The sequence below is a fragment of the Scyliorhinus torazame genome, chromosome 7 (assembly GCF_047496885.1).
Source record: "Scyliorhinus torazame isolate Kashiwa2021f chromosome 7, sScyTor2.1, whole genome shotgun sequence".
In the NCBI taxonomy this organism is placed as follows: domain Eukaryota; kingdom Metazoa; phylum Chordata; class Chondrichthyes; order Carcharhiniformes; family Scyliorhinidae; genus Scyliorhinus; species Scyliorhinus torazame.
The window spans coordinates 41,177,337-41,200,322 of NC_092713.1; the positions used below are offsets into that span (position 1 = coordinate 41,177,337).

Genomic DNA, 22,986 nt, shown 5'->3' on the forward strand with positions numbered 1-22,986 from the left:
GAGCTGATTACATGAAAATTAGCACACACTATGCAGAAGTGCCAGGTAATGACCATCTCCAACAAGAGAGATTCTAAGTATCTCCCCTTAACACTCAACAGTACTTCTACTGTCAAATTCCCTTACCATCAATACACTGGAGGGGGTTTCCATGGACCAGAAACTTAACTGGACCAACCACACAAATATAGTGGCTACAGGACTGGCTCAAAAACTGGATATACTGTGGCAACCGACTCATCTCCTAACTGCACCCCAAAGCTTTCCCACCATATAGAAGGCACAAGCCAAAAGTATTATCGTATACTCTCCATTTACCTGAATGAATGCAGTTCCAACAACACTTAAGAAGCTTGAACGAAAGAGAAAATGCTGGAAAATCTCAGCAGGTCTGGCTGCATCTGCAGGGAGAGAAAAGAGCTAACGTTTCAAGTCCAATGACTCTTTGTCAAAGCACTTAAGAAGCTTGACACCATTCAGGAGAAGGTAGCCTGCTTGATTGGACCCAATCCACCACCTTAAACATATATCACCTGCAGTGTGAACCATCTGCAAGATGCACTGTAGCAACTTGCCAAGAATTCTTGGGCAGAACCTCCCAAACCAATCAATTTTATCACCTACCAGGACAAAGGCAGCAGGCACCACAATCACCTCCAAGCTCTTCTCCAAATCACACACCATCCTGACTTGGAGGTATATTGCCCTTCCTTTATTGTCACTGGATCCATGAACTCTCTTCCTAATACACTGTGGGAGTACCTACACCGCATGGACTGCAACAATTCATAAAGGCGGTTCACCACTTCCGCTAGGGAAATAGGGCTGGCAAATAAATCGCAGAGACACCCACATCTCTTGAATAAATAAAATATATGCTGAGCAAACTATTATTCTGCATCAAAACTCAGAATTTTCACCCATTAGCCAAGTTCAGTAGCAGTAGTCAAAGGTATAATGTGCATTCTGAATTGTGAGGAATATTGAAGGTGCACCAGACTCACAATTTCCACTGGTGTGCCAGTCTCGCAGACTCAGCAATTTCATTAGCACCCAAAATTTTAGATCACCTTTGCTCACTTTATGCCATCACTTCCTCCTCGAGTTTTTAAATCCCAACAATTTCCAAAGTAAAAAAATCAATAAAACTTCTAATCTTCTCAAAAACATGCTTTTGAATATAGAATTCCGATTTCATTCACCCTAACTATTATCTGGAGCTCTGAAGACTGTATTTTCACATTAAGAATATATATTATTATAACATTTTAGTTGCTCTCTCATTCGCAAGCAAAGTAGGGAACGTTTATTCTTAAAACAATACAAACACTGGGAGGGATGCTCCATTTGAGAGACCGATGCCGGACTGAATTGCATGAGGTTCGCGTTCCTGTTGGGGGCGCTATTTCCAGAGTAATTCATGACATGTTAATCGGCCAGCACTCCGCCCAGGTGAATCTAGAGCAATTCTCTTTCCCGCCAGTGTTGAATTCACTGGGCCGGAATTGGCGCTGGAGAGCTTGACTAGCTTATAAGCATTCCACTCCCACACACTCTTATTCCAGTCAAGAAGATGGCTCCACAAAGAGCTGCCCCTGATTTGAGGACAATACGCTGGACAGAATATTGGATGCAGTGAAAGAGGGGCCGGACACCATCTTCCCCAGGGTGGCCAGAAGGCTACTGCCTGCAGTTATCTACCAGGCCTAGGTGGAGATGGCAGAAGCGGTCAGTGCTGCGAGCATCACCATGCAGAATGGCACACAGTGCTGCAAGAAGATGAACGACCTCCTTAGGTCAGCTCGGGAGTCACCAGCTCAGTGCCCCTGGCATCAGTCCCGTCCCTTACTCCTCACATTACATCCCCACTTCCATTGAGGCCAATCAAAATCCATCTGCCCCCTCACATCCCACCCTGCACCAAACCCCAACACCTGCATTGCCCTCTTTGGCTCGGTGCCTTACAAACACATGCCACCAGCAAGAGACCCCTGTGTAACCCACCTCCAGTGTCTCACCATTTCCTTCATGTGACCCTGAGGAAAAGACAGCGCACAATAGAAGGGAGCGGGAGAAGACTTGAGGGGGCATCCTGGACTTCCATGCTCTCACACCCGCCGAGCAGAGGGTGATGGAACTATCTGTGAAGATGCAGCAGAGGGCCATCTCTGAGGCAGAGGTTGGCATGGGACAATAAAGTGAGCCCCTACTGCAAAATGATGTCCCTATAGCAAGTGAATCACCTGGACCACTCCTTCCCAAGATCTCACCCAAGTGTCTTGTCTATTGTCTTGCAGGATCTCCATCAGACCAAGCGGGCCCATCTGGGGTACCTCGCCCCCCAGCCCCAAACCTAACAGACCCCGGAGGACTAGTCCGGGGACAACACCGACTTCCTGGCACGACATTCACCTGCACCTTCCACCATCGCAGAGACTATCGCTTTGGTGGGGCATGTTAGCGAAGAGGCTCCTGGATCACCCTCTGGTGCGCAGATCACACATGCTGCAAAAGTCAGGTGGAGGTAGGAACTCCCATGGGAGCAGACGATGGGAGGAGGGTTGACCGATCCCAGGAACCAGCTGTAGTCCAGACAGGTGTCGCACTTCTGTAAAGAATGATCCCATTACTGGTGGAGACGGAGGTGCAGAGCCAGGATCTCCAGGAGGGTGTGTCAGCAACCTTCCAGGTCCTGCCGTGCAGCTGGAGGAATTCAAATGCCTTCAGGCGCAGGAGATGGTGCTGAAAATGCGTGGTACCCAGGCCAACACTGAACGGGGAGAATCCATGGTGGAAGATTTGGGTGAAAAAGTCATAGCCATGGGTCAAGACATCGAAGGTTTGGGGCACACTGTGCGGTTGATGACTGAGGCACAGGACAGGGCAGCCCCGTCTCAGGCAGCCGTGTGCCAGGCCCATATGGACATTGCTGCAGCGCTCCAGAACTTGGCCCAGTCACAAAACGTCATGGCTGAGGGCATCAATAGCATTGGCTGGGCACGTACTGACCTGAGGACTGTGGCAAAGTCCCAGAGTGATATGACCAAGGCGGAGAGGGACATGACTCACTCGCTGAGGGATGTGGTCCAGTCTCTGTGCTCCATGGTTGAGGGTATCGAGACCCTGATTAAGACGAAAGTGGGCCTCCAGGACTGGCACCGCCAGTTGATGGTGGAGCCTCTGGAGCTCACTCCAGCCTCACTTTCATCCCATGGAATAGCCCAGGGGCCATCGAGTGAGAAGAAAGTGAGGAGGCCCATGTTGGTGCCTCCTGCAGGGGAGGTGTTGGAACACCTCAACGCTTCTGAATCCCCCTACCTGACACTGGAGCATCTCATGGGCAGCGGGAAGAACAGGCACCTCATCCCCTGCGACACCTGACAGACGGCCGGGCCCATCCAGGTCCAGGCCCCCCAGAGGACGACCGTCAAAGGCACCTCAGGTTAGAGGGCAAGATACGCAGCAGGCCCCCTCCCACATCTGATGTGCTGTCTGGGGTCACACCTAGAAGGATTGATCGGCCGGGTAAGATAAGGAAGGTAGATAGCAGTTAAGTTGGCGTGGGTGCAGCACATTGATTAAAGGTAGAGGTCAGGGCATAATAATGTATATAGTGGCTATTAAACATCTTTCCACCAACATTGCAACCTGCCTCAATCCTCTGCCTGAAGGGTGTGAGGGATGGGCCGGGCTTAGTGTAGAGTGTGTTCCGGGTGGCAGGTGTAGGAGGTTGTTGGTGTGAGATTTAGGTATTGCAGAATGGCACAGGTCAGGACCCCCTGGACAATTGAACGTTCCACCTGAGGTCACCCTCATAGGCGGCAGGGAACATTGTCAGAAGTGTAACGCTGCCTTGAAAGACAGCTTACCCAGTGCGTGACCCATCACCACTCAACATCTCCATAACTGTCACCCCCCCCCCCAAATAGATATATGGTCTTGTGAGATGGAACGGCCACCACACATGCAAGGATTTTCCGGGAAGACAGTGGAAATGTGATCCTGAAGGCAGGACTCAGACTTTATCTAACGTTGAGGAGCACTGGAGCTCATGTCACAGCAAATCGTCATCATCCTCCATCCAGTTGGCAAGACCCACTGATACTGCCAAGCCAAGGCATGTAGTTATGCTGGTAGGACCCTCAGAGGGGGGAGGGGAGCATGGGTAGTGGGATAGAGTGAAGGGTGGAGGGACAGGGAAGGATGTTAGTGGATGTGGATAAGGGGGCACCTCTTGGAAAGGTGGGGGAGGGAAATGAGTATTGGGAGGTGCAACAGTGTGGCGGAGCTGCCAGTAGGCAGGCCTCCTAGTTAGAAAGTCAAGAGGTGATGAGGTTGTCACGTGAGTGGCAGCCCTGGAACACATGCTGTGTGGCCTCCTGTGCCAGCTCAGGTTTCATGACCTGTTATTCCTGGTCATCCTCCTCGTCAGATGAGGCCTGATGCTCTTCTTCTTCCTCTAGCATATTCCCCCTCTGTGAGCGATGTTGTGTAGGACGCAGAAGGCCATCACGATATTTGAGATCCCCCCGGGACTATATTGGTGAGCTCCACCAGGGTGGTCCAGGCATTAGAAGCGCATCTTTAGGAAGCAGATGCACCTCTCAATGACGCTCCTGGTTGTTGCATGGGCGTTGTTGCGATTCTCAGCGCTGGTCTGGGGCCTCCGGACAGGCATCGTTAGCTAAGACCTCAGTGGATAACCCTTGCTGCCCAAGAGTCACCCGAGAGATCCTCAAAGGTGCCAGATAACGATGAGCGCGCCAGGATGAAAGCGTTGTACAGGCTACCAAGGTATCACCCGCAGAAATGCATGGTGTGCAGCTGAACGTCACACACCAACTGCAAATTCAGGGAGTTGAACCCCTTCCTATTGATGAAGGGCACTCCCTGGTGAGCCGATGATCGTGGGGGCATATGTGTTCCATCTATCACTTCCTGGACCTGAGGCACGCCAGCGATAGCAGCAAATCCTGCTGCCCAGGTATCTTGTGCGCTTGGTTCAGACAAGGATCACATAGTCAGCTGCCCAGGCAAATAGGGCATTCGTCACAGCGTGGATGCACCTGTGTGCAGGTGCGATATCCCAGACAGGTCCCTGCTCGGCCCCTGGAAAGACCCAGAGGCAAAATATAGAGAACGACCATCACCTTGGCTGCCACCAAGAGCGAGTATCCTCCTCCGAACCCCTGTGGCGTCAGGTGCTCCATCATCTGGCACTGATGGTGCATGGTCTCCCTGGTTAACTGTAGTCTTCAGCGGCACATGCAGTCGGGCAGGTCCTCGAAGGACAGGCAACAAAGTTATACACGTGCCCTGATTTGTTACCTCCTTCGCACCTCCTCGGCCTGTTGGATGGCTGGCACTAGAGCTTCACAAGTTGGTCCCAGCCCTTCTGGGGCAGGCTCCTCTTGTGCAGGATCCTCCCCGAGCAGGCCCTGTGCCTTCATCCTCCGTGCATCCGCAACAGCAGTCACGGCCCAGTAGGTAGCAAGCATTCCTGGCTGTACTCCAAAATTAATTCTCTGCAGGCGGGGGAGAAGTGAAGACATGTTAGCAAGATAAGTATACCCTTGCCCATCCTATTCCAACAGGATACCTGGTGACTCTGAGTTGCACTTCAGCTCCATCCTCCATAAGACCCCCCCAATCCTAGCCCTACCCCTTAGCCGTTCCCCCGATATGTTGCATTCTACACAGCACCCCTGTACCCATCAGTGAGTGGCACCATTATCCTCACCATCCGTCCCTGTCAAAAGTGACTGCCGCAATCCATGTCAGCGATAGGCCCCTGTCCTGTCTCCCCAGTGGGGTCTACTGTGTGTGTCCTCACTGGGTGGGCCGTGAGTTATCCCGACAGCAGGGTGGCCCCTGGTTGTGGGGTGGAGAGGATCACCGTGTACCACCAAACGCCTCCATGCTTCGAGGCTTGTGTGTGAGCAGGTCCTGCACATGGAAGTGTGCATGTGCTGGGAGTGTAGCTGCAGTGTGATGTGGGTCCTGGGTGTGGCACACAGGTTGTGACAACCTGTCCGGAGCAGGGGCGTAGTGGGCAGGCAGGGCTTGGAGACAACTTGTGGTCCTGCGGAGTGGGCTAGCTGATAGTGTCACTGATGTGGCCTCTGCCCTGAGAGGGGCAGTGTGCCAGGTAGGGTGCCAAAGGCCATGGTGCCTGTGCCCTGTGTTTGGGGTGAGCTCTGCTATTCCCCTGATTCCCCTGCAGTGGGCAGTGCTTCTGAACAGAAAGGAGTGGCAGCACCTGGTGGGCCACTGATTGGGCTTGGCCACGCCCATCCCATTGATGGGTCAGCTGCGGTCTGAGGGTTTCCAGAGGGGTGGCTCCCAAATGACCAGAGGCTCTGTGAATATTTACAGGACACAGTGAACAGTCAGCAGAGTGAGCAGCCAAGGGCCTGTAACTTGTACCAAATGGGTGCGTTTAAAACAAATACTGCAGCAAGGGCAGCCTGAGCCAGGCCACCCCAATCCTGAGGGGGACACCCCGAATCCAAGGAGTGTCAACAAGTCGGTCCCCACTATACTGCCCCTGACAGCCACGCCCCCCCCCCCCCCCCCCCCACCACCACCACCCCCACCCCCAAGCAAACACTACAATTAACAGTTTTTAAAACTTTGCTTACCTTCTCTCTCCCCTTCAGCAGCCACAGTGCCCAGTCTCTGTTTGTAACCGCCCACTGGGAATATTGGGACTTTTTGATATGCCATCAATAAACACACGACGAGTGGTGAACGTAACTGAGGCTTTAATACACTAAACAGAAAGCCTCCTGGCCTCTGATCCCGACCTGGATCAGAGGCGGAGACCAGCCACCTTCATACCGGCCCGAGGGGAGGCGGAGCCATCGGCAGTGGTTTACCACCTTACACATAATACAGTGGCCGTTTACCACAATACACGTATTATACATTACAGTGGTTTACCACATTCACCCCCTGTTAAAAAAAAGAGTCCAGCAGGGGTGAAGTGGGCTTAAGATCAAGTCTGTCGGGGGCCTTGACCTTTCACCGTGATCGCCTCAGTCCCGGCTGTGGTGTGGGCACCGGTGTCGAGACCTGCGCATCCGGGAGCGTGTTGTCCTCTTCTTCACCCAGTTGTTGAGTTGGTGGAGGGGGGAGGGCGGTGTATGGGCGGGGATGGTGGCGGTGGTCGCCGGTGGGCCTGCGGTCTACAGGTCTTGAGGTGGGTGGGTAGAGGTGGGGGGAGACTGTGTAGGGCCGGGGGTGGTGGTGATGGTCGCTGGTGAACCTGCAGGTGCCAAATCCCGGAGGGAGACTGTGCCCTGTCGCCCGTCATGATGTGCCACGTAGGCATATTGTGGATTGGCATGGAGGAGCAGGACCTTCTCGACGAGGGGGTCTGATTTATGGCTCCTCGCATGCTTCCGGAGGAGGACGGGCCCTGGGACTGTCAGCTAGGACAGGAGCGAGACCCCGGAGGTGGACTTCCTGGGGAAGGCAAACATACGCTCGTGGTGAGTCTCGTTGGTGGCAGTGCACAGGAGTGACTGGATGGAGTGGAGCGCATCGGAGAGGACTTCCTGCCAGCAGGAGACTGGGAGACTCCTAGACCGTAGGGCCAGGAGGATGGCCTTCCAGACCGTCACATTCTCCCTCTCCACCTGTCCGTTGCCCTGGGGGTTATAGCTGGTCGTCCTGCTGGAGGCGCTGCCCTTGCTGAGCAGGAACTGACGCAACTCGTCGCTCATGAAGGAGGAACCCCGATCGCTATGGATGTAGGTGGGGAACCTGAACAAGGTGAAAAGACTGTGCAGGGTCTTGATGATGGTGGCGGAGGTCATGTCAGGGCACGGGATGGCAAAAGGGAATCTTGAGTATTCGTCAACAATGTTGAGGAAGTACACGTTACGGTCAGTGTAGGGGAGGGGCCCTTTGAAATCGACACTGAGGCGCTTAAAGGGGCGTGAAGCCTTTACCAGGTGCGCTCTGTCTGGCCGATAGAAGTGCGGTTTGCACTCTACGCAGACCTGACAGTCCCTGGTCACAGTCCTGACCTCCTCGATGGAGTAAGGCAGGTTGCGAGCCTTTATAAAGTGAAAAGAACGGGTGACCCCCGGGTGGCAGAGGTCATTGTGGAGGGTCTGGAGTCGGTCTACTTGTGCGCTGGCACATGTACCGCGGGATAGGGCATCTGGGGGCTCATTGAGCTTCCCAGGTCGATACAAGATATTGTAGTATCCTCCACCTCAGAATCTTGTCATTCTTAATCTTGCCCCGTTGTGTGTTCTTGAACATGAAGGCAACCGACCATTGGTCAGTGAGGAGAGTGAATCACCTGCCGGCCAGGTAATGCCTCCAATGTCGCACAGCATCTACAATGGCTTGGGCTTCCTTTTCGGCGGAGGAGTGTCGAATTTCGAAGACATGGAGGGTACGGGAGAAGAAAGCCACGGGCCTGCCCGCCTGGTTGAGGGTAGCTGGTCATGGCCGCAGATGGTGCCATTATCTAAGTACGGGAACGTGGCCCGCAGCCCGTACTGGCCAACCATTCGGACCATTTCTCGTTGGATGACCGAGACCCCATTGGTGACGCTGAAGGGAACCCTGAGGAAGTGGTAGAGACGGCCATCTGCCTCAAAGGCAGTGTATTGGCAGTCCTCCAGGCGGATAGGGAGCTGGTGGTACGCGGACTTCAAGTCAACTGTGGAGAAGACTCGATACTGCGCAATCTGATTGACCATGTCAGATATGCGGGGGAGGGGGTACGCATCGAGCTGCGTGTACCGGTTAATGGTCTGACTGTAGTCGATGACCATCCGGTGCTTCTCCCCAGTCTTGACGACCACCACGTGGGGTCTCCAGGGGCTGTTACTAGCCTCAATGATCCCCTCTCGTAGGAGTCGCTGGACCTCCGACCTGATAAAAGTCATATCCCGGATACTGTATCGCCTGCTCCTAGTAGCAACGGGTTTACAGTACGAGTTGAGGTTAGCAAAGAGCGAGTGTGGGACAACCTTAAGGGTCGCGAGGCTACAGACGGTGAGGGGGGGCAGGGGTCCGCCAAATTTTAAAGTAAGGCTCTGGAGTTGGCACTGGAAGCCGAGTCCCAGTAATAGGGCAGTGCAGACATGGGGGAGGACGTAGAGTTTGAAGTTAGTGTACTCTACGCCTTGTACAGTAAGGGTCGCGGCACAGTACCCCCGGATTGCTACTGCATGTGATCCGGAAGCCAGGGCGATTTTCTGGGTCACGGGTAAGATTGTGAGCAGCGCCTTACCGTGTCTGGGTGTATGAAGCTGTCTGTGCTCCCGGAGTCGAAAAGGCAAGCCGTCTCGTGCCCGTTGATCCGGATGGTCATCGTTGATTTTGTGAGGTGATGAGGCTGGTCAAGTGTGATGGAGGCGAGTGGCGGAAGGCGGTTGGTAGGTCGGTCGGAGGCAGCGGCGGCCAGCGTACAACCGGGTGAGCAGAGCTCCCGGGAGGCTGCGGAGTGGTTCCAAGATGGCCGCCCCCATGGTCCGCACGAGGTGGCCGAAATCGAAGATGGCGGCGAAGATGGCGGCGCCCACGGGTTGCACATGGCGGGTGGCGCGGCAGCTGGGGGCGGCCCCGACAGGCAGCAGGCAGCGCTGCTGGGCCTAGAAGCTTTAGGGAGTGATAGGGCCTGGCAGGCTTTCGCAAAGTGGCCCTTCCTCCCACACCCGTTGGAAGTCGCGTTCCGTGCGGGGCAGCGTTGTCTGGGATGATTACCCTGGCCGCAAAAGTAGCACTTCGGGCTTCCGCCGTTGGCGGGCTGCTGCGCAGCACAGGCTTGCGCAAGCCCCAGGTCGGGTGATGGCGGCGCCCACGAGGCCCATGAGGGTGCTGTGTGGTCGGAGGTGTAGGACTTCATGTTCTGGAGAGCCACCTCCAGCGCGTTGGAAAGCTGCGCTGTCTCTGGGAGGCCGAGTGTACCCCCTTCTAGCAATCGCTGGCGGATGTAGTTTGATTTCATGCCTGCGACATAAGCGTCCCTGACCAACAGCTCCGCGTGTTGGGTAGCCAATACCGCCTGGCAGTCACAGTTCTGGCCGAGTACCCGCAAGGCACACAGGAATTCCCCCGGGCGCTGTCGTCTCGTGGCAAGAAGGTGCCTAGCATACACCTCGTTCACAGACTTAACATAGTGTCCCTTCAGCAGCATTATTGCCTCCGTACACGAGGGGGCGTCCCTGATGAGGTGAAAGACTTGGGGGCTCACCAGTGCATGGAGGATCTTCTTTTTTTGGAGGTCAGTGAAGTCTTTGGTGAAGGATCCGAGGTACGTTTCGAAGCAGCTTAGCCAGTGCTCGAACGTTGCCGTGGTGTCGGCTGCCTGTTGGTCCAGCTCCAGGTGATCAGGCTGGAGTGATGAATTCATACTAGATGTTTAGTGTATTAAATTGATATGCCATCAATAAACACGACGAGTGGTGAACGTAACTGAGGCTTTAATACACTAAACAGAAAGCCTCCTGGCCTCTGATCCCGAACTGGATCAGAGGCGGAGACCAGCCACATTTATACCGGCTCGAGGGGAGGCGGAGCCATCAACAGTGGTTTACCACCTTACACATAATACACTGGCCATTACCACAATACACGTATTATACATTAGAGTGGTTTACCACACTTTTTTCCTCCCCCTCTGGCATTTCAATTTCCCTCACCTTTCAAGGGCAAGCCGACAGTGTGATGCTGGTAGTGGTTAGGGAGTGCAGTTAATTATTTTATTATTTATGCAATTTCTAGTTACTGGTATTAACCCCCTGTATGACAGACTGGTTTCACTAAACAGAATGTAACTAATTTGAATACTGGGCATAAATTATAGAAGTGGAGTTCAGCAATGAGATGGTATTGATTTCTCCTGTCTGTGTGGCATTACCACCATCATATTATGAGTCGTCGGTGGAGCATTGAGTTGGATTAATGAGCTGCGGATGCTGCACTCAAATACATCACATCGGTAGTGAACATAACAACAACTTTCCATTGAGAAACAGGAATGTGTGTGTGTGTGGGGGGGGGGGGGATTCTCTGTTTGCCGATGCCGAAATCGCGAAATACGATTGGGTGGAGAATAGGTTCTGACGCCAAAATCGCGGCGGGTGCAGATTTGACGCCAAATCCCAAAGCTCCGTCACCTCGACAGCGGCGTCAATGCCTACCAGAACGCATGTACAGTAAACACCGCTTGCATATCATTAGCAGGCCTGACCCGATATTCTCCGGGGCCTCCGCGATTCTCCTTCTCCGATGGGCCAAGTTCCCAATGACGCGGTTCACTTGTGCTTTTAAAAATCGTGAAACCGGTGTTGTGGCCGCTGAGGGAGAGGAGAGGAGATAAGACACAGGGGGGAGCGGCTGTGGGCTGCCGGCGGCTGGACACTGGCCGGGTGGGGGGGCCTGGCCAAGGCCAGGAGAGGGGGGGAGTTATGCCAGAACAGGCCAAGTGGCCGGGGTGACCCCCACGGGAGTGGGGTGGTGCCCACGAACGTACTGCCATTACTGCGGCCATCTTGCTGCACACCCACTGACCACCCACCCTGGCCTATGGTTCTGGAGAGTGACACTGGCTGTATGGGTGCCCCCACCAGTCCGCCCTCCGCTACACCTGTTCCACCCGGCCGCCACCCACCGGCAGCCCATCCAGGGCACACCCACAGTAGCCCCTACAGGGGCTGCAGTGCATGCCATTGACGAGGGCTGTGCCAGCCGATGGTACCCTGGCATCAGGAGTAGGTGCCAGGGCCAGAGGCCCCCGCAATGCCAACCACCGACAGGGCCAGGGGTGCAGGAATACAGGGGGGTGGGGGGGGGGGAACATGTGGAGGCAGAGCCCGCGGTGTCAACCGGGGCCAGCATGTAGCCCATTGCACCTGGTTGGACACGTCGGTACACACCATGCTAACATGTCGGCCTTCACCCCCTGCAGACAATGGATATTGGGATTCAAGCAGCAATGGTGGCCTTCCTGCTGGTCGCTGCAGCCCTGGGGGATGCCGTGCTGCTGTACGAGCTGGCGCTGTTCGAGAAGGAGGAAGCTGCAACAGAGGGGCAGGTGGCAGCCGCCCAGTATGGAGAGCTGGCCGCCCAACAGGCTGATTCGGAGGAGGTGCAAAAGAGGTGCCGCATGAGGCCTCTTGTATACTGGCACCGCCTGTCATTCGAGGACCTGCTGGAGACCGGGCATGCCGTCGAAGACTCCGGCTGAGCAGAGAGAAAGTGCGACATATCTGCCAGATGATGGCACACCTGGCATCACGGGGCTATGGGGGAGGACACCTGCTCCGGTGGCCGTCAAGGTGACGGTTGTCTTGAACGTTTACACGACGGAGTCCTTCCAGGCGCGGAGTGGGGACCTGTCCAGGATCTCACTGACCTCGGTGCACGGTGTGCCATCACGGAGGTTCTGTCTGGCCAGTCCGCTCAATACATACATTTAAATGTGGACCGAGCCCACCAGGCTGCCCTGGCAGCGGGGTTCGCCACCATCGCCGGGATGCGCTGGGTCCCGGGGTGATCGACCGGATGCATGTCCTACAACCGCTAGCAGATGACACGCCGTCCTACACAAACCGAAAGGGGTTCCAATTGATGAACATGCAGCTGATACGTGACTACCAGATGCACATCATACACGTCTGCGCCCGATACCCGGGCAGTGTGCACGGAGCCTTCATCTTGGCATACTCGATGATTCCTGACATGCTCAAGACACCGCCCCGGCTGGGGGATTGGTTCCTGGGCAACAGGGGTTATCCACTGCGGTCGTGGCTGCTGATGCCTAACCGGAGGCCACAGGCCAATGCCAAGACCAGCTCCAATGACACCCATGCCCGACCAGGAGCACGATCGAGTGGTGCATCGGCCTCCTGAAGTTGCAGTTCAGGTGCCTTGACCTCTCTGGAGGGGCCCTCCGGTATGATGCTGAGAGGGTCGCCCGCATCTTGGCGGCCTGCTGCGTCCTCCACAACATCGCACACCTGATGCTGCCAGTCCTGGAGACCTGCTCTGGTCTTGACCAGGGTCCACGTGCTCATGGCCATGGAGCGCAGGGAGTGGACTATCTCCGTCTGGGATTTTGCCACATCACCCACTGACTGCGCCACCACCTTCTGGGTCTGCGTCACATCAGCCAGTGACTGCACAATCTCCCTCAGGGGCTGGGCCACCTTCCTCTATGTCAGCCAATGCCTGGGCAATGTTGCCGACGCTCCCAGCCATGGTCTGCTGTGACTGGGCCATGCTCAGGAGCGCCACTGCGATGTCCAGGTGGCTCTGGCACATGGTTGCCTCGGAAACGGCAACCCTGCCTTTGGCGTCGGCCAATGCCTGTACAGAATACCCCTGGCCTTGGACATGCTCATCCATAGCCACAACCATCTCCCCCAATGCCCAATGTTTTCACCGCGGACGCCACCTGTGTGGTGTTGGCCTGGGTGGCACGCATTGTCGGCACCACCCCTGCTGCTGCATGTGGTTGGACTCCTCCAACTGCACCTTCAGGTACTGGATACTCGCCGACAGCCCCTCATGTAGCCTCTGGCTCTGCGACTGCATCTCCACTATGGATGCGACTGCCTGTTCCAGAAGCTCAAGACCCATCTGGACGGCAGCTAGTCCCTCGGGTCGGCCTGCCCTCCGCCCATCCGACCCATCTGGTCTTCCTACCTCCACCTGTTGTACTGGGTCAAGTGTGCGGTGCGCACCAGAAAGTGTCCCAGGAGCCTCTTCATTAACGTGCCCAACTGAGGTGAGTGTCTCTGGGATGGTGGAGTGTTTTGGAGATAGGTGTGACGGAAAATCACTGTCATCCTCCGACCCGGGTCTGGGGTCTCCTGAGTCTTGGGCGGAGGGCTGATGTCCGAGCTGCCCTCAGCATCACTGCTCGGCTCACAGGAGACTCAGGCTGTGGCACTGGCTGGGGGCGGGGGACGCCAGATGGAAACGTCTCAAAGCCAGCAGCAAGATGCAAGACAAGACACATGGTTAGACTGCGGGCAGGTAGGGAGTGGGCATGCGGGTGTGGGTGGGGGGTGGTGAGGATGGCGGTGATGTGGGGGTGAGGGTGATGTAAGGTGAGGGTGATGTGGGGTAAGGGTGGTGTAGGGGGCTGACACGTGTCTTGGGCAGCCGCAACTAAGTGCGATCCCACTTCCTCGCCCGCAGCCGAGCTCCACCTCGGCGACCTCCCTTTCCTCCGGGCTGACGGCCACGTCCAGGTCCCACTGCTCTGCCACGGTGAGGGGCCGCAGGTCCAGCAGTCCCCCTCCTGTCTTCTGCACCCGACGGTTATGCACGGCCTTCCCCTGGGGGGGGTGGGGTGGACAGACAGGAGATGACAATGTTAGACAGTCCGACGCATGCAATCCAGGGAGTGGGTAGCTGATGGCCTCAGTGGTCAGGGCACCCGGCCATGTGGGGCTGGTACGGGTACTGGCATGTGGTGCAGGGTGTGGGTTCGGGTGGCCTCTGGGTGTGTGGGACGCAGGTTACTACCAGGGGCACAGTCCTGCCTACTCACCCTGGCCACCCTGGGGAGATTGTGAACTTTCTTCCAGCACTGCTGGCCTGTCTGGACTACGTTGCCTAAAGCTGGGGGGGTGGAGGAGCTGGGGGGAGGAGCTGGCGGGCGGAGGGGCTGGGGGGAGGGGCTTGGGGGAAGAGCTGGGGGCGGGGGGGGTTGGGGGGAGGGGCTTGGGGGGAGGGGTTGGGGGTGAGGGGGCGTTTGGGGATGGTGTGTGCCAGGGAGGAGGGGGGGGGGTGGTTGGGGAGGGCGAGCGATGGAGAGGGTGCATGCCGGGGAGGGGAGGGGGTTGGGGAGGGAGCGTGCCGGGGAGAAGGGGGTTGGGGAGTGTGCATGCCGGGGGGCAGGGGGTTGGGAGGGTGCGTGCCGGGGAGGAGAGGGGGGTGTGGGGAGGGCGAGTGATGGGGAGGGTGCGTGCCGGGGAGGAGGAGGGGGCGGTTGGGGAGGGTGCGTGCCGGGGAGGGGAGGGGGGTGCGGGGAGGGCGAGTGATGGGGAGGGTGTGTGCCGGGGAGGATGGCGGGGGGGGGTTGGGAACGGTGCATGCTGGGGGGGGGGGGGGTGGTTGGGGAGGGTGCATGCCAGGGAGGAGAGGTTGCGTGCGGGGGAGGAGAGGGGGTATGGGGAGGGCGAGTGATGGGAATGGTGCGTGACGGGCAGGAGAGGGGAGTGCGGGGAGTGCGAGTGATGGGGTGGGTGTGTGTGCCGGGGAGGATGGGGGGTGTGGGGGGGGGGTTGGGAACGGTGCATGCAGGTGGGGGGGGGGTTGGGGAAGGTGCGTGCCGGGGAGGAGAGGGGGGTACGGGGAGGGCGAGTGATGGGAATGGTGCGTAACGGGCAGGAGAGGGGGGGTGCGGGGCCGGTCAATGATGGGGAGGGTGCGTGCCGCGGAGGAGAGGGGGGGGGGCGGTTGGGGAGGGTGCGTGCCGGGGAGGAGAGGGGGTAGCGGGGAGGGCGAGTGATGGGGAGGGTGCGTGCCGGGTAGGGTGGGGGGGGGGTGTTTGAGGAGGGTGCGTGCCGGGGAGGGGGGGGGGGCGTTTGGGAATGGTGCGTGCTGGGGGGGGGGGTGGTCGCCTGGCCATGTGCCAGCTGGTAACAGTCACGACCATGCAGCCCGTGGCACCTGTCATCTATCCCCACCACCCCCACCCCCTGCAGGCCTTTATGTTTGTTCATCACCCAGCGATGTTGGCTGCCGTGGCGGGAGCCGCACTACTACATGTTGTCCTGGGGGAGCTAGAGCAGGAGCGTGCCAGGGAGGCGGCGGAGGCTGCCGCAGAGGAGCGTGCCGCAGGTAGGCAAGTGGCAGCCGTCCAGGCTGGAGGACCGCCCGCACGGCAGGACGAGGAGGAGGAGGAGGAGGAGGTGGTGCCACGGCGACGGAGATGCCCGATGAGGCCCCATGTGTACAGGCCCCGGCTGTCGTACCAGGACCTCACGGACCGAGCATGCAGGAGGAGACTCCGGATGAGCCGGGAAACCGTGGCACATATCTGCCACCTGATAGGACACCCTCTCCCCGCGGCTGTCAAGGTTACGGTGGCCCTGAATTTCTACACCACCGGGTCATCCCAGGCGCCGAGTGGGGACCTGTCCGGCATCTCGCAGGCATCGGTGCACCGGTGCAGCCGTGCAGTGACAGACGCCCTATATGCCATTGTGGACCGCTACATCCAGTTCCCTGTGCACCAGGCCAGCCAGGATGCCCGGGCAGCTGGCTTTGCTGCCGTGGCCGGGTTCCCCATGGTCCAGGGGGCGATCGATGGGATGCACGCCGCCGTGCGGCCACCTGCAGATAACAGGGCCGTGTTCACGAATAGGAAGGGGACCTATTCCATGAACGTGCAGGTGGTCTGTGAACACCGCATGATGATCCTGCTCGTCTGCACCCGGTACCCGAACAGTGTACATGACTCATTCGTATTGGCGCAATCTTTCATCCCCACCATGTTCGAGGGATGCCCCCCCGGGCTGAAGGGCTGGTTGCTGGGCAACAGGGGTTACCCGTTGCGGTCGTGGCTGATGACGCCTATACCGATGCCCATGCCGCTACAACGATGCCCATGTAGCGACCAGGGTGTGATAGAAAGGTGCTTTGGGCTGCTGAAGGATGCACTTCAGATGCCTGGACCGCTCTGGAGGGGCCCTCCAGTATCCGTCAGATAGGGTCGGCTGCATCGTTGTGGTGTGCTGCGTCCTGCACAACACAGCCCAGCAGAGGGGCGATGTGCTGCAGGCAGAGCAGGGGGAAGGGGAGGAGCAGCAAGACGAGGCGCAGACCTCCCCAGATGAGGAGGATGGGGGCAATGGTCAGGAGAGACGGGCTGGACATGGATGGGAGGCTACCCACTGTTACCAGCTGGGCCAGCGGGCGCGGGACAGGCTAATAGCCGCCTGGTTCACGGAGGGGGACGTGGGAATCGCCGGGTATGGGCACAGACTGCACACCATGGCACCAGCCTGCCACCTTCACCCCACCCACCCAACACCAACCACCCTCACCCCGCCCACCCAATACCAACCACCCGCACCCCACCCGCATGCACCCCTCCATTGCACATCCACCTGCGACACAACAGGCCGGGCTCACACCGTCGCCGGTGGAATTGTGTCTATTGCAGGCCATGGAGGATGATGACACCCCGCCCTGCGATGAGCTCTGGGCTCTACATCATTGGACAATGTCTGACCCATGGCCACAATACCACCCTCCACCCGGACCGTCCCTGCATGCGGCCGTGACACTGCAGCGCACGGTCCCGTCGTCTGCCTGGGGGGATGGCGAGGGCGACTCGGGGGGAGGGGGGCACACTCACCTGAGGCTGACGTTCTATCGCCCCTCACACACCCACTGGGACTCACCTCACAGCACACCCCCACGCACATCGGACAGAGCACAAAGGCAGCTTCTGTAGGTGTGAAAGTGATTTTAATAATAGTACATACACGTGCCCTGGCCCCAGAACTAATCTGTGCCCTGCACCCGTGCCAACTTACTCAGTGTCTAATTTTTTTGCCTTACTATGACCATGTCTAGGTGGTTCCCCAGATGGTGCAGCAGAACTGGAGGTGGACTCCTGTGATTCCTGCCCTGTGACTAGGGACCCCTTCGGCGGCCGTTTCCTGGGGCGGCCCCGCCTAGATGGGCCAGGCTACGGCTCAGGCGACTGGGATGGCGAGCTGCCAGCCTGTCCTGCCCGTTGCCCACCAGATGCACCTGGGACGGAAGTGGGGGGGGGGGGAGTCCGAGGTGTCGCGGTGTTCCGGGACCTCCCCTACAGGGGGACCCGGAATGGGCCCCAGCACCTCCTCCTCCCTCGGGGTGCCCAATGGCCCTCGGGCCTCTGCATGGGTCGGGGATGCGAACGAACCGAGCACCCGACGCCCCCCCCCCGACACCTGGCACTGCCAGTCTTGGAGGCCCGCCCTGGTATCAACAAGGGTCTGTACGTTTGCAGCCATGGAGCTCAGGGAGTTAGCCATCCTTGTCTGTGTCTGATCGATGCCGGCCAGTACCTGGGCAATGGCGCCGATGCCCTCAGCGATGGCCTGCAGAGACTGGGCCATTGCCTGCTGAGACTGGGCCACAGCGCTGAGCGCCTCTGCGATCTGCTGTTGGCTCTGGCTCATGGCTGCCTGTGAGAGGGCAGCCATGTCCTGGGCCACGAAAGCCGCATACACGGAAAGCCCCACACCTTGCATACTGCGACCCATGTCTGACACCGTCGCACCCATTGCCTCCACCGCGGACGCCACCCATGCGGTGTCAGCCTGGGTAGCACGCATGACCGGCACCACTACCTGCTCCTGCACGCGGGTGGAGTCCTCCACCTTCATCTGCAGCTGCCGTCATCCCCTTCGGTCATCCCTTGGTCTGTGCCTGCATCGGGACCGTCTGGGCAGCAGATGGTTGCCTGCCCTCCGACCGCCCGGCCCCTCGGCTGCTCCTGCCTCCACCGGCTATACCGGGACGGCTGTGTTGTGCGCACCAGTTAGTGTCCCAGATGCTTCATCGCTAAAGTGCCCAACTGAGGCGAGTGTCTCTGCGATGGTGGAGGGTGTAGGAGATAGCAGTGGCGTAATGGCGTGCTCCTCATCCGACCCGAAGTCCGGGGTCCCCTGGAGTAGTGATTCCTGTCCATCCATCCCCTGTGTGTGGGTGTCGTATGCGACGGTGTCCTGGGCGTCACTGTCCTGTGTGTTAGGGTCCTGTGTGTTAGAGTCCTGTGTGTTAGGGTCCTGTGCGTCAGTGTCCTGTGTGTTAGGGTCCTATGGGTTAGGGTCCTGTGTGTTAGGGTCCTGTGTGTCAGTGTCCTGTGTGTCGGTATCCTGTGCGTCAGTGTCCTGTGCGTCAGTGTCCTGTGCGTCAGTGTCCTGTGTGTCAGTGTCCTGTGCGTCAGTGTCCTGTGTGTCGGTATCCTGTGTGTCAGTGTCCTGTGCGTCAGTGTCCTGTGTGTCAGTGTCCTGTGTGTCGGTATCCTGTGTGTCAGTATCCTGTGCGTCAGTGTCCTGTGTGTCGGTATCCTGTGCGTCAGTGTCCTGTGCGTCAGTGTCCTGTGTGTCAGTGTCCTGTGTGTCAGTGTCCTGTGTGTCGGTATCCTGTGCGTCAGTGTCCTGTGCGTCAGTGTCCTGTGTGTCAGTGTCCTGTGTGTCAGTGTCCTGTGTGTCGGTATCCTGTGCGTCAGTGTCCTGTGTGTCAGTGTCCTGTGCGTCAGTGTCCTGTGTGTCGGGATCCTGTGTGTCAGTGTCCTGTGCGTCAGTGTCCTGTGCGTCAGTGTCCTGTGCATCAGTGTCCTGTGCGTTAGTGACCTGGGTCGGCTGCGACGGTGGCCTGTTGCTTTGGCTGCCCTCCTCGTCGCTGGGGGTGGCCCTCCTCGTCGCTGGGTGTGGCCCGCCGGCGTCGCCGCACTCGCACGAGATGTGGGCGGCGTCCGCCTGGTGCTCCGGGTCTGTCCCTGGATCGTGGCCACCCTGGAACGTACTGGGGGCGTCATATGCCTGATGGGCCGGGTCTGTCCCCCTCCCCACAAATATCCCCTCCCCCTATATCGTGCTTCCCCTATATCCCCCCTTCCCCCATATCCTCCCTTCCCCCATATCACTCTTCCCCCATATCCCCCATATGGAGGGATATGGGGGAAGGAGGGATATGGGGGAAGGGGAGATAGGGGGAAGGGGGATATGGGGGAAGGGGGATCTGGGGGAAGAGGGGATATGGGGAAGGGGATATGGGGATAAGGGGGTAGGGGGATATGGGGGAGGGGGGATATGGTGGAAGGGGGATATGGGGGACGGGGAATATGGGGGAAGGGGGATCTGGGGGAAGGGGGGATATGGGAGAAGTGGATATGGGGAAGGGAGGTATGGTGGGATATGGGGGAAGGGGGGATGTGGGTAAGGGAGGATTTGGGGGAAGGAGGGATATGGGGGAAAGGGGGGATATGGGGAAGGGGATATGGGGAAGGGAGATATGGGGGGATATGGGGATGGGGAATATGGGGAAGGGGGATCTGGGGGAAGGGGATATGGGGAAGGGAGGATTTGGGGGAAGGAGGGATATGGGGAAGGGGGATATGGGGAAGGGAGATATGGGGAAGGGGATATGGGGAAGGGGATATGGGGAAGGGGATATGGGGGAAGGGGATATGGGGCAAAGGAGATATGGGCGAAGGGGGGATATGGGGAAGGGGGATATGGGGAAGGGGGGATATGGGGAAGGGGCATATGGGGAAAGGGGGATATGGGGGGAAGGGGGATATGGGCGGTATGGTGGAGGGGGGATATGGGGAGGGGGGATATGAGGGAAGGGGATTATGGGGGAAGGGGGATATGGGGGATATGGGGGAAGAGGCTATGGGGAAAGGGGGATCTGGGGGAACGGAGATATGGGGGAGGGGGGTTATGGGGGATATGGGGGAAGGGAGATATGGGGGAAGGTGGGATTGGGGGAAGGGAGATATGGGGGAAGGGGGATATGGGGGAAGGGGGATATGGGGAAGGGGATATAGGGGGATATGGGGAATGCGGATATGGGGGAAAGTGGATATGGGGAAGGGGATATGGGGAAGGGGATATGGGGGAAGGGGGGATATGGGGGAATGGGGATATGGGGGAACGAGGAAATGGGGAAGGTGGTATGGGGAAGGGGGATATGGGGGGATATGGGGAAGGGGGATATGGGGAAGGGGATATGGGGGAAGCGGTGACATGGGGAAGGGGTATATGGGGATATGGGGTCATGGGGAAGGGGGTATGGGGGGATATGGGGGAAGGGGATATGGGGGATGGGGTATGGGGAAGGGGGGATATGGTGGAACAGGGATATGGGGATATGTGGGAAGGGGGGATATGGGGGAAAGGGAGTATATGGGGAAGGGGGATATGAGGGTAGGGGGAAAGGGGGGCATGCAGTGGGGGGTCTCATTTGGCGCTGCACGGCAGGCGGCCATTTCACCGGGTCTCCGGGGGGGGGCGTCCTTTGTAGTGATGTCGATGGTGCGCGCATCCGTGATGGGTGACGCCATCTCGATTGGCGTCACGCCGCTACTAGCCCATTCCCGGCCGGAGAATTTGCGACGTTTCGGGGGGCCCGACGCTGGAGTGATTCGTGCCGTTTTTGCCGCCGGGATCGGGCCATTGCGCCGATTCACGGAGAATCCCGCCCAGGTTGTTGCTCTTGTTGGCTGGGATGGTGTGTGTGGGGACTGAAGTGTGTATGTGCGGCTGCAGCGTGTCAGCCTCTTGAGGGTCAATCGCGAAACCAGCGAATCCAGCACCATTTCTCAATGGAATCGATTGTGTTCCACGTGACGCTGGTGCTAGCCCCTCAACAGTAGCAGAATGGGTCCAGATGTGGCACCAGTTTTGCTGTCGTGAAAATCCACGGATTCTGTGTTGGGATCAACACTTAGTCTCAGAAACGGAGAATCCTGCCGGTGGTGTTTTGACATACCGCAAGGAGATTTTAAAATTATTTGACAATCCGTTAAAAGGATTCAGACATTTTGTTCTGTTACTACAATTTTGAAACAATTGCACTGACTACATTTAAGGACCGATATAGTCTGGTTTATATGGGTTTACTCTTCCATTTGGATTTTTGCAGAAACATTTTTAAGCATTCAGATGCTTATATTGCACGGCAGAATTTTAAAATTATGGATTTTGTCTGGCAGTGAGAAATGGTCGTAGTCATCTCCAACAGCGTTACAAACTGGAAATAGCTCTCCCCTTTGGAAACACTGTCACCATTTAAACATTCGAAATCTATCGACACCAACATACCTTTACAAAGCGGTTTGTCCGGTTTTGAACTGCATGAAAAATAGCATTCATGTCAGTACCGAGCCAGGCCCTCAGAGCTCTCCCCGGCTCAGGTAATCGCACCCAGCAAGATTAACTACGGTCAGTGTGCCATCACTGTGGGCGGGGGGTGACTGATCACTCAAAAATTAGCAGTGGATCTGCATTTACAATTGTATCATTGTGATAACTGCTTGGAAACTCTGGTCGGGGGCGTTTTTACAATCACTCTTTTTGTAATTGTTCCTTCGCGACACTGAAACTGACAAGTGTGGTTGGATTGATACAGAACTGGACACTGGTGCGCCATTCATAAATAATGCAGTGCCTGGCAGGGGTACAGTAGCTTTTGCGGTTGGATTGATACATGAAAACGAAGGAGTCGTCAGACTAACAATTTGCTTCCACTGTCAATACAGTAGATTGTGTTTTAAGTTGCTCAGCGTTGTAAAAAAACAACTTGCCCTCCAAATAGTTTATTGACCTGCCACATACTAATTCCTGGATGATCCATTTGTTGGAATTAATCACGCTCTTATTCAGATATGTTTTTAGTAAACATTTGTGCATTGTTGCCTCAAGGTGCTTACCACCATCTCCAACTCCCTTTCCCTACTTTGTCTATTTTTGCCCCCTGCGTCAAGGATCACAGAGAGGCGTGGATCAGACTAAAGTTATTGGCAAAGATACATATTACTGCTGAAAATATAAGGCGGTTGCTCCACTCACCTTGACTTGAAACCGCTGTGCCCTCACCTGAGCGGAGCTTTGCGGTCAGGTTTCAGTATTGAGGCGGGGCTCTGGCAATGTAACAGCATCCTCCAGCCGAGGGAAGGATACATTTATCTTGTTGAGTTCGGCTCACAAAATGATACTTATGGATGTGAAGGGCCATAGGGACCTTCATCATTGATTCGTCCAATTCCCGTTATTGCATCTGATGGTATCTGAAATGATTCCAGGGGGTTTGCCTCCAGGGCTTTGTTAACAGTAGAGCGCCATGTCAGCAATCTTAAAGTTACCTATCACGAGCTCCCATTATGCTGTTCCTGCAGATTAATTTTAAATTGTATTCTGGGTTAATTTTATCGACTCCATTTACTATTTGATGTAAAACTGTATGATTATCACCCCTCCTGGTTGGACATTCCAAGTA

General features: G+C 57.0%; 1 protein-coding gene across 2 annotated transcripts in view; it reads right to left on the reverse strand.

Annotated features, from left to right (window-relative positions):
* frrs1b (ferric-chelate reductase 1b) overlaps window positions 1–22,634 on the reverse strand; it is a 114,838-nt gene extending 92,204 nt beyond the window's left edge. The window contains exon 1 of one of the 2 annotated variants that reach the window (XM_072510595.1): window positions 22,560–22,634. The gene's annotated coding sequence lies outside the window, so the exon portion shown is untranslated. Of the gene's footprint in view, window positions 1–21,812; window positions 21,884–22,559 lie in introns of those variants that run through there. The other variant, XM_072510594.1, reaches the window with a different exon arrangement.
* Between the last annotated feature and the right edge of the window lie 352 nt (window positions 22,635–22,986).